The following is a 12,689-nucleotide window of genomic DNA, read 5'->3' as shown; positions in this document are numbered from 1 at the left end:
ATTATCAAGTAATGATTTCAGTTCCATTCAGACTTCTGGAAATATCTTGATTCCATCCAATTCCATGAGGGAAAGAACAACTAATCATAGGGAAAACAGATCTTGAAAAATAGATATTCTATCTTCACAGTAGAAAACTGATCATGATATGAAGATTGTCCCAATCAATTATTTGAGACACCTGCAGTTATGTTACAAATTATTATTCTCCTCATTCCATCTCAGGTGTAATAACTGAAACATATACTCACTTCACTTTTGAGAAGAGTAGCCCTGTTTGTGTAGTGCTTCCCCCAAAAGGGCCTTTGGCAATCAGGTCCTTTTATCCCTTTGCCAGATGACCAGCCTCACCTGGCCCAGGCATACCAACACACATTGGAAGGAGTTACAAGTTTTAATTAAAATAATGACTGTTAAAATATAAATCAAATCAAATTAAGTATCACAATATTATAAAACATTAAAATGTTGAGCAAAGACTATCCTCTCTGGTCAAATGGTCCCTCACCAATTTTAGTGCTTCATCAACATATCCTCTAAGGCCCAGTGAAAGGCCTATCCAGTGTTCCTCTCATGGTAGCCAAAATACAATCACTAGGCTGATAATAGTCAACTTCTCTTCCTTGGGATGGCAATCTCACAATCTCTCTTTCTTTCTAAAAAAGTGCAGCCTCTTTCCCTCATAGCAGCTTTGTTCTTTCCATTCCCTATCAGTCTTGTGTTTCCTCAGCTCCCTCTCAGTCCTGTTTTACATCAGCTCCCTAAAGCTGTTACCTTCCCCTCTACACTCTCATTTAATCCCCCTGCTGGGGACCATTATCTTCCAGAAAATCTCCCTCAGGATCTCTTCCTGTCCCTCCATTCCAGGGGCAAGCCCCAAACAGCCAATCAACCAGGGAATGCTGCTAATAAAGCCAGCTACATTTGCTTTTGATAATACTCAGTGTTATAATTATCATGATTTGGATTTTTTTGACAAATCTATAGAAGCAATTTTTATAATACCTCTGGATCTGACTAAACAAATAACATCCCAAAATGGGATTGCTGACATAGAAAAAGGAATAGGAAACATTAGAAAAACTCTATGAAATAACCAAAAATCTTCAGAGGATACACCTCAGAAAGGATAATTCTTAGAACAGCTCAATAGAAATTGAATATAGCCAGCTAAATATTTGAAGGATGAATAGAGAATGGAGATATAAAAGAAAATATATTGGTATGGTTGTTAGGACTGTGAACAAGAAAACTCAAGCTGAATTATTTTGTTACATGTGCTGTTAAATGTATTAACATTAAACAACCTCATTAGTTTGAAAACATCTTTGGGTTGGATTAAACATATGACGGGTAAGAAAATTGTATAAGTACTGTATGTTTCGGTACATAATTAAATTTTCTCAAGTCTTTTAACAAGATCTACTAGATGTTAATACGAAAATTAATGGCCAGTTCTATGTTCTCCAAATGTTTCCTTCATTGGGAAGCATTATTTTTGAAATCCTTAGGCACATTTTTGTTTTTCATTAATTTCCAATATAATTCCCATGAATATCTCTTTGAATATTATCATCACAAATCCATATAAATGTGGGTAGCCCACTTGATTTCCAGACTTCATTATGGTATCTGATTCCAAGCATTATTTGTAATGATGGCACTTAAGTCTCCCAGGAAAAAGGATAGGCAAGGGATGACATAAGAACTGGCTTTAACTGTGAGAACTGGAGTGGCACTAATTATAATTATTTGATTTGGAATCAAATGATTATATAGATACATCTGTGTTGGCAACAAAAGGAACATGTGATTATTTGTTTACAAATAAAAAGGAACAATAAACATAATCAGAATTTCTCAGAATGATTTTCTGATGAAAAGAGTGTTTTGGGAATTATTATAAGACTGCCTTTGGAAATTTTTGCAGTGATTGAAGTCAACTGACATCACACACATTCACAATAGCATAAACATCAATGCTAATTCTTTTGAGTTAAGTGATATTATTCAAAATACAGAAAGAATGAAAAAAGAATGAAAAGTTAAAACTAAAGATTCTTTTACCTTTATGGGTGGTCTGTGTGTGCTCAATCTGGTGTCTTCTATCAAAGGCTTGGGAGTTTGAGGGTTCTGCATAGAATTTTAGCTGTTCTTAGCACTTCACTTTTCTGGACAGAAAGCTCTGATGTTGTCCCTGGGATCTGTTGGAACCACTCCCACACCTTAGGAGTCACATCCCCAAGTGCTCCTAACCACTACTGGGACTACTTTGGCCTTTACTTTTTATATCCTCTCCAGTTCCTCTTATAGGCCCTGGTACTTCTCCATTTTCTCATACAGTTGTCTTCAATTTATGGCCACAATTGAGCGCTAAATTTCTGTTGTTAAGCAAGGTTGTTGTGAGTTTTGCCCCATTTTATGACAATTTTTGCCGCAGTCATTAAATGAATCATTGTAGCTGTTAAGTGTAACATGTGGTCATTAAGTGAATCTAGGTTGTCCCATTGGCTTTGTTTATCAGAAACCAGCTGGAAAATCATGATCAAATGACTCTGGGGCAGTGCAACTGCTATAAATACATGCCAAGTGTCAAGCACCTGAATTTTGATCACAAGTTTATGAAGATGCTGCAACAGTTATAAGTGTGAAAACAGTCGTTATTCATTTCCTCAGTGTTTTTGTAACTTCAGTCACTAAAAAAAATAATTGTAAGTCAAGGACTACCTGTATACCTTCTTCTTGATATTGCTCTCATTTGACGCTTCTACATCCATCACCACTGCTGTCTTTTTCTTTTTGTTTACCACTATAATATCTGGTTCATTGGCCAATACCTGTCCATCTATTTGGATCTGGAAATCCCACAGGATTTATCCCTCTTATTCTCCAGAACCTTTTGTGGGATCTCCCATATAAACTTGGCGGGGGGGTTAGTCCATACTCTGTACACAATTCCTGTACACAATGCTGTCTGTTTAAATGTACTGTCCAGTGTACGCCGCCTGCCAGTACATGTTGGACTGTCTCTGAGGCCTCTCTGCATAGTCTGCAACTTGGATCCTCTCTAGTGTGGTAGAACCTCGCTTGTCTGGGTCTGATGCTTTATATCTGTTCTTGTGCCTCAGTACTGTCCTTTAGTTCAGCTCTTTTCAATCATTGGTAGGATTTCCCAATGTCTGCCACTTCAGCTATCTGCTTATGGTACATCCCATGCAGAATCTTGTTTTGCCATGGCACTTCCTTTACTTGATATTTCTTCCACATCTGCTACTGCCTCAGTTATTCTTTCAGGAGCTCATCATTGGATGCCATCTTACTGATGTATTCCTGGATGCTCTCAGTTTTGTCCCAGATGGTGGCTTTAACATTCATCAGACCCGAATCGCTCCCCCCTCAACAGGTGTTGTACTTGGGGTGGACAGGAGCTGGGTCTTCATGTTGGCAGCTTCCATGTCCTTTGGCCAGCTTGCTATACTAGCAGGGTGTCTTGAGGGAGCATACATGTTGATGACATCATCTTACCCTTTGGTGCTGCTTAGATTTTGCTGCAGTCCTTACCTTTTCATCATGGTTTCATGTGACTGTGAGTTGCTCAGGTATATGTAATGATAAAAATAAAGAATTCCCCTGTTCAATCGTGTCTGACTCTAAGGGGCAATGCTCATCTCTGTCTCTTAGCTAAAGGAGCCAGTATTGTCCGAATACTTTTCTGCGGTCATGTGATCAGCATGACTATACACCAAGGCACCCAGAACACTATTACCTTCCCACCCAACTGGTACCTATCTATCTACTTGCATTTGCATGCTTTCAAAATGCTAGGTGGGCAGAAGCTGGGGCAAGTATCAGGAGCTCACCCCCTCATACAGTATTTGGGTCTTGGACCCAGGCAGTCAGTTTTCCAGCTGACTTCAGTGTCTTTAACAATTTGTAGCACTTCATTTGAGAAGGCTGCTAGCAATGGGGTCTTTCTCAGGTGACCATCCCATCTAGTCCAGACAGACAAGCATACCTAGCTTTAATTAAAATAATGACTGTTAAGATAAAAATTAAATTAAATTGAACATCACAATAATATAAAATATTGGTGAGCAAAATGTCCCAATAACTATCCTCTCTGGTTAAATGGCCCCTCACCAATCCTCTTCAACATATCCTCTCAGTTCCAGTTAGAAGCCTATCTAGTCTCCCTCTCATGGCAGCCAGGATCTGGTTTCTAGGCTGATGTTAATGTCCTCTCTTCTCTGGGATGGCAATCTCACAATCTCTCTTTCTGAGGGAGTGAGCCTATTCAGATGGTTTCTTTCCAGTCCCTTTTGGTCCTCTTTTTCTTCAGTTCTCCCTCTGTCCTGTTTTGCCTCAGCTTCCTCAAGCTGTCCTCCCCACCCTTCTGCTGAGGACTTTTTCCTTCAGAAAGGTACTTGTAACTGGTCTACACACCTGCTATGTGGTGTGGCAGGGGTTAGAATACAGTATTGCAGGCTAACTCTGCCCACTGCCAGGAGTTCAATTCTGACTAGCTCAAGGTTGACTCAGCCTTCCATCCTTCCAAGGTTGATAAAATGAGGATCCAGATTGTTGGAGGCGTTATGCTGATTTTGTAAACCACTTAGAGAGTGCTATAAACACTATGAAGCTGTATATAAATTTAAGTGCTGTTGCTATTGCTATGTGCTGTATATCTATGCTGTATATCTGCTATGGATCAACTGGTAATTCCACCTCATCAATCTTAGCTACTTTCTCTCTCTTAGTTATCATCTGGCTACACTTCTCTAGTCCAAATGACATCCGAATGTCCTTACTACAATGTTCTTACTGATGTCAGTGAATAAGCAAATCATTGTCTCATTTGCTCTTTGCATCCATGTAGAGGGGGTGACTGATTGTAGTTCCATTCCTTTTTTTTGAACAAAATTTTTTTATTGTTTTTAAAATTCAAACAAATCAAACAAATCACTTATCTAATTAAACATTTGTGCAACCCCCCTTCCCTCCCCCCCGACTTCCCAGAAGAAAAACAGGGTATAAGTTTTACTAAACATATGCTAAAATATGCTAAATTAATGCAAGACATTAAAACTCCCTAGACCCCTTAACTCCCCTTCTACAGATTATTCATCAACCTCCCTTTAAACACAAAATAACATATAATCCTTTAGCCCTAAGAATTTTTTTAAAAAACCAATAACAAACACTAATAGATAAGACATACTTAATCATTTGGCTATTCCTCCTGCTTTTGTTCTCAATATTCAAATATTTTTAACAATAACTAAACCTTAATAAATCATTAATTGAACTCTCAATTCATTTAGTTAATCATTGTAATTAATCATTAATACATCAATAATTAGACCAGAAAAAAATTAATCTTCCCTTCTTCCTTTCTTTCTGTATTTTTTCCAATCTTTCTTCCTCCCTCCTTTTATTTTGAGGAGGTTTTGAATTTTAACTGGGGGTTGATGTATCTTTAAGACTTGTCCCTTTCTCAAAACCATTTCCTCTGGTTTAGAGCCCCCATATCGACTCTTCTTGCTTGTATAGACAGTCAGTTCATAGAACAAAGAATTAACTCGATCAGTTTGCAAAGAAAAATCCAGTTGCTGCATTTCAATTAATTGTGTGAAAGCCTCTGCCAAATCCTCCGAAACCTCGTAGAGCTGATCAGTTTCTTCTTCTTTCTGCTCCAAATTATATTTTTGAAAAGTTTTGTCAGTTAATTCCAAAAGGGCAGGAAGAAGGTTTGAAAATTCTTGAGGGTCAGCCAATTCCAGCTTCTTTGTCTTGATCAAAATGTCTCCTGCATTGTCATTATGCTTTCCTTCAAAAACATCCTCAGTTGCTTTTTTATCCTCCACCAGTTCTGTAAATTTTTGTTCCATGATTGCTGTAAAGTTATTAATAATTTCAATTTGTTTATTCATGGCTTCCTTTATAAATTCTGCAAGGTCTCTAAAAAAAGCCTCCTGGTTCTGTGTTTCAGTTCTCTGTGTCATTTCTGATGCCATTAAGGAGCCTCCACTTTCAGAAACTCCTTCCTTGGAAGCCATATTATTTTAAAATAATTTTTCTTTTCAGAGCCATAAAGTCTCTCAAACAGCTTTCTCAGATTTATTTGTAGTTTATCAAGCAAGATAGCCTTTTCTGGACCCAGCTCTCAGATCCAGCAGTTTAAATCCAGTCTCTGAGCACAAGTCTATTAACAAGCACTTTCATTTCCTACTTTCACTTTCACCCACAACAAAGACGCCATTTCCAGCTCCAGCTCAGCATGAAAATCAAATAGAAACAATGTATCCCAGGAGTTAAGCATTTAGTTGCAAAAGCTTGTTCTCCTGCTTCCGTTCTGTCTGCTTTTTGAAATCAGTTGATCTTCTTCTTGGCAGCAGAGTCGGTCACCAGTGTCTGGCTCCGTTTAAATGGAGTCGCCACGGATCCAGAGCTTCAGTGGGCTGAACGGGGAGCTCTCACCTTCCAAACCCCTGGAATTGCTCCAGGGGCTCCCGGGGAGCTCTACCCTCACCCACCGGCTCTCCTCTCTTTCTTCTCCCGAAGGAGAGGTTTTTAAGCCATCTGACAGCTGATTAGCACTGTCAGAATGGCTCGAACGGAATCGCAGGGCTGGCGGTCCAAGAAGACCGTCCGCGACACCAGGCGGTGTCAACCGGAAGCCCTGTAGTTCCATTCTTGAACTTGTATCCACATCCAGTCCCTTTGATTGTCTGGGTCAGGAGGTTCACACCTATGCAGAACAGCAGCAGGGATAATACCTCACTTTGATATATGTCATACTTGATGGTTTAGGTTTTTAGGTTTAGGTTTTATTTGATTTGTATACCGCCCTACTCCCGAAGGACTCAGGGCGGTGAACAGCCAACAATAAAATACATAAATACACAAAATTTAAAAACCCGATAAAATCAAATTAAACTTTTTGGCCCAGACAAATTAAAATACCCCAGTAATTTAAAAACAGATTAAAATTTACATATTTTAAAAAGGGAAGAGATCAGGCCAAGCCCGCTTGATGGAATAAAAAGGTCTTCACAGCACGGCGGAAGGAACGCAGATCCGGGATCCTCCGTATCTCCGGGGGGAGCTCATTCCAGATGGTAGGTGCCCCCACAGAGAAGGCTCTCCCCCTAGGGGCCGCCAGTCGACACTGTTTGGCTGACGGCACCCAGAGGAGTCCCTCTCTATGAGAGCATACTGGCCAGTGGGAGGCTATTGGTGGTAGTAGGCGGTCCCGTAAATAACCAGGCCCTAAGCCATGGAGCGCTTTAAAGGTGGTAACCAAAACCTTGAAGCGCACCCGGAAGACCACTGGGAGCCAGTGCAGCTCACGCAGGAGAGGTGTTACATGGGAGCGCCATGTCGCTCCCATTACCACCCGCGCGGCTGCACTCTGCGCCAGTTGGAGCCTCCGGGTGCTCCTCAAGGGGAGCCCCATGTAGAGAGCATTACAATAGTCCAGGCGGGAGGTGACGAGGGCATGAGTGACCGTGCGTAACGAGTCCCGATCCAGAAAGGGACGCAACTGGCGAATCAGGCGGACCTGATAAAAAATCCTCCCGGTCACGGCCGTCAAGTGCTCTTCTAAAGACAGCCGTGAATCCAGGAGGACGCCCAAGTTGCGAGCCCTCTCCGTGGGGGCCAATGATTCGCCCCCAATAGTCAGTGATGGCGTCAACTGGCTATATCGGGACGTCGGAAACCACAGCCACTCGGTCTTGGATGGGTTGAGCCTGAGCCTGTTCCTCCCCATCCAGATCCGTACGGCCTCCAGGCACCGGGACATCACTTCAAGGGCATCGTTGGGGTGATCCGGGGTGGAGATGTACAGCTGGGTGTCATCAGCGTACTGATGGTACTCCATCCCGAAACCACGGATGATCTCGCCCAGCGGCTTCACATAAATGTTGAACAGGAGAGGTGAGAGGACCGACCCTTGCGGCACCCCACATATGAGGGGCCTCGGGGTCGACCTCTGTCCCCCTGTCAACACGGACTGCGACCGGTCAGAGAGAAAGGAGGAGAACCACCGCAACACGGTGCCTCCCACCCCTAACTCTTCCAACCGGTGCAGCATGATACCATGGTCGATGGTATCAAAAGCCGCTGAGAGATCTAACAGGACCAGGACAGAGGAGCACCCCCTGTCCCGAGCCCTCCAGAGATCATCAACCAACGCGACCAATGCCGTTTCCGTGCTGTACCCGGGCCTGAAGCCCGACTGGAACGGATCCAGATACATCGTTTCATCCAGGTGCTGGGGAAGCTGTTGCGCAACCACACTCTCAACAACCTTTGCCACAAAACGAAGGTTGGAGACCGGACGATAATTTACCAACATTGCCGGGTCCAGGGAAGGCTTCTTGAGGAGAGGCCTCACCACCGCCTCTTTCAAGGCAGCAGGAAAGACACTCTCACCCAGCGAAGCATTTATAATCCCCTGGAACCAGCCTCGTGTCACCTCCCGAGAAGCCAGCACTAACCAGGAGGGACACGGGTCCAATAAACAAGTGGTCGCGTTCAGTCTACCCAGAATCCTGTCCACGTCCTCAGGGGTCACAGGATCAAACTCATCCCAGATAACATTCTCAAGACCTGCCCCAGTCCCTCCCCCTGAGACTATCCAGTCGGAGTCCAGATCTTCCCGAATCTGAGCGATTTTGTCATACAGATATTGGACAAAATCCTCGGCTCTACCCTCCAAGGGGTCCTCCCGCGCTTCCTGGTGGAGCAGGGAGCGGGTCACCCTAAACAGGGCGGCCGGGCGATTATCTGATGACGCAATAAGAGCAGCAAAATAGCTATATTTCGCTGCTTTTATCGCCACTAGGTAATTCCTAATATGAGCTCTTACCAGTGTCCGGTCAGATTCAGAAAGACTGGCCCTCCAACTACTCTCTAGGCGTCTTTTCCGGCGCTTCAACTCCCTCAGCTCCTCAGTGAACCAAGGAGCTAAATGAGATCGGCGCCGGGTCAGAGGCCGCAAAGGCACAACCCGATCCAGAGCTCCAGCGGCTGCCCTATCCCAGGCGGCCACTAGGTCTCCCGTCGAGGCGTGTGCCAGAGCCTCAGGGAATGGCCCAAGCTCCATCTGGAACCTATCCGGTTCCATCAGGCGCCTGGGGCGGAACCATCTTACCGGCTCCGCCTCCCTGCGGCGGGGTGTAGCGGTTCGAAGGTCGAGACGAAGGAGAGAGTGATCAGACCATGACAAGGGCTCGGTGACTATATCCCCTATCTCGAGATCACTCAACCACTGTCCAGAGGCAAAAACCAGATCCAGCGTGTTTCCCCCCGTGTGGGTAGGGCCATGAATTAACTGGGTCAGGTCCATGGCTGTCATGGAAGCCATGAACTCCCGAGCCACCTCAGATGCCTCACCAACGGACGGCAAGTTGAAATCCCCCATGACCATAAGCCTAGGGGTCTCAACCACCACCGTGGCGATGACACTGAGTAGCTCGGGCAGGGCTGCTGCCACATGGCAGGGAGCCAGGTATGTGATCAGCAAACCCATCTGAACCCCGTGGCCCCATTTCACAAGGAGGGATTCACAGCCGGCCGTCTGAGGAACAGTGGCCTCCCTCAGTCTCAGACCTTCGTTAATAATAACCGCTACCCCCCCGCCCCTACCCTGCAACCTCGGCTGATGGAATGCGCGGAAACCTGGTGGGCACATTTCAACAAGAGGGACCCCCCCCTCTTGGCCCAACCAGGTTTCCGTAATACCTGCCAGGTCCGCTCCCCCCTCCTGAACAATGAGGGGGGCTTTATTTACTACAGACCTGGCATTGCATAACATCAGACGGAGGCCAGGGCCCTGAGGATCTGCACCACCTGGAAAACGAGTGGAGCTTTGGGGGCCGGAGCGCGCCACCACTCGAAGACAGCGGGCGCGTGCTCCCCTAACATGATATGGCCCCCTGCTCCCGCCATATCTACCCCTCCCACCCACAGTACTGATGGTAAAAACCTTATCTGGATGAACTTTATCCCCCCTCTTGACCCCGGGCCCCCCACCCCCCATGCCGTGCTCCACAGCCTTACCTGGCCCTCCCCTTAGTGGGTTATCCCCCATACCCACGGCCTTACTTCTGATCCAACCCTCCCCCCCCGGAACCCCTTAAGACATTTGCTAAAACTTTATCTAAAAAACCCCTCAACCCCCTCTTCGTGACATGCCACCTCTCTGGGTTCCAAAGCCCTTCATCGAGGTAGGCCTTCGATAACATGGAAGGCCAGGCTTGCGAGAGGGGGGAGTCTCGCAAGGCAAAGAGCTCAGCCAGTGAATACATTCCTGCAAGTTCGCTTGGGGAAATAGAGTCAGGCTAAGGATTCAATGATGGTACATTTAAAAGTCCAGGAGAGACAGTTCACCATTTTGGCGCGGATCAGAACCGGGGCTCCACTGTCCTCTCACGGCAGTGGAGAGGAGTCTCAAGCCGATGCCCTGAAAAGCAGGGGGCTGGTATCGACAGGTCTAATTCAGTGGCAATAACAGCAAGGTGACTCCCTCGGTGACCACACCCAGGCTTAAGCGTCTCCTCACAGCAAGGCATTGTAAATGTGACTGGGACTGATGATATAGCCGGAAACCGGGGGTCAATTATAGTCAGGTCAGGTCAGGGGTCCAATAAGTCCAATGCAGTCCAGTGCCAGTGCAGATAAGGTCCAGATCAAATGGCCACGGCCCCGCCCACGCCCATAACCAGGCCGCGGCGGGGAGGGGAAAATGGATACAGGCCAGAGGGAGGCAGGCCAGTCGCCCAACTTTGCCAAACCCCCAGTCTCCATAGGGTCTTCTAATCCCCTTTAAGCCCCGGTCTTCAGGGGTCTTCAGAAGTCAGCAACCAGTTGGACTGCATTCTTCCCTTCTTCCCTCCGCAGTAAATAACCGACCCTGGTAAAAAAGTCTAAAGTCGGTCTGAAGTCAGTCTGAAAACAGCCAGGATAGCGCCGTTCCACCCAGCACCGCCCCAGCGGCCGTCGTTTCATCCCCAGCCGCCGCAGCCGCCGCTCCAACCGTCGCGGCCGCTGCTGACAGCTGGGAACCATATCGGGGTGCTTTTCCGGGGGGGGGACGCTCCAACGAGCTGCTGTCTCCCCACACCCCTCCCCACTCCGGCCAACACTGGGAGGGCGCCGCTGGGGGGGGGCGCCGCTGGGGGGGGATGCCAAGGCAACCCGGCGCCGCCCCGACCTTGCTCCAGCCTCCCGTTCACCGCCGCCATAGCCTCGCGGCGTTTTTCGGCTCCAGCCGCCCACGCCGATCATCCAGGGGAGCTCAAAAGCTCGCGACAGGCCGCCCACACATTCCTCTTGCTGGGCGGGGGCCAACAGCTGATATTCGGCCCCCCGAAAGTCCTCAGTAAGCCCTACTTCTCCTCCGAGGCATCGGAGCTTCACCTACGAGCCGCCATCTTCGCACATGCTCAGAACCAGCGTCTCCATGAACCATGGTCATCTGTTTTGAGTTGACTTCCATGTAGTCTTCCACAATCCCATTGAGTTTTTGAGGAAGAGTTAATGTCCTGTTAACTTTGTGCAGCATCAGCCATTCAAAGATCCATGTGTATGGCACTGAGTCATAAGCTTTCCTGTAGTCAATCTAGGTTATATTCTGATTGATCTGTCTAGATCTTGAGTCTTAGTTGACTGCTCTATCTATGAGTTATTGGGTATTTTGAGTTTCAGGTTAGGGTTCCCAATGCCCTTCTGAGCTGTATTCATGTACCAGTCCATGTGGTCCTGTAGCTTGGTGGCTATAATGTGAGATAGGACTTTCCATCTTGTGAAGAAGCAAATTATTGGCCAGTAGTTGGGTGATATTGTTCCCTTGTGGGAGTCTTTCATGATCAACACTGTCCTTCCCTGTATTATCCAGTCTGAGTGGGAGTCTGCTGCTAGTAGTTGGTTCATCTATGTAGCTAAGTGTTATGCAGTGCTGCTAGTTTCTTTAGCTAATAGGTCTAGGTTATATCTTGTCCAGGTGCTTCAGCTCTTCATTTTCTTAACCTTCTATTGGATGTCTATTACTGTGAGGGTGATTGGTTCTTGTTCTGGTAGATTGCTGTGGTCTGCTCTGAGGTTCTGCAGCCAAGCATGTGTTTTCTCTTTCTCTCATACTCCTTCCAGTACTGTTCAATTTCTGCTGTTGGTGGCTTCTCTGTTGCACTGCATTTGGGATCATATCTTCAGCAGTTCTTTGGAGAACAGGGCATTTATCTTCTTAGTCTCTGCTTGTCTATCTGTGAATCTCCTTAGCTTGGTAGCTGGTGCTGTGAGCCTTTGGCTAGCAGTCTTGAGGACTTCAGATGGAGTCAGGCCTTTGCATATTTTCAGTAGCTGAGTCTTAGCCCTAATGTCCAGACCTTTCTATAATTTCATTCTACCAACTGACTAACCTTGTCTGGGTTGCCTTGATCTTAGCCGCTAATCTCATTTGTTGTTTTTCTTGATTGCATAGCCAAGCATTTCCAGGATTATAGAAACTGTAACATATTTATTTATTTATTTATTTATTTGTTTAAATTTCTATACCGCCCTTCTCCAAATAGGACTCAGGGCGGTGCACAGCCTAAGTATATCAGTTCATTGGTTTGATTATCATGGTAGTATGGATTGTTGTGAGGTTTTTTTTGGCATCTTTTAGCATGCTATCTGATGCTTTC

The sequence above is a fragment of the Pantherophis guttatus genome, chromosome 4 (genome assembly GCF_059756535.1).
Source record: "Pantherophis guttatus breed Tessera chromosome 4, ASM5975653v1, whole genome shotgun sequence".
Lineage (NCBI taxonomy): Eukaryota > Metazoa > Chordata > Lepidosauria > Squamata > Colubridae > Pantherophis > Pantherophis guttatus.
This window is presented reverse-complemented; position numbering follows the sequence as displayed.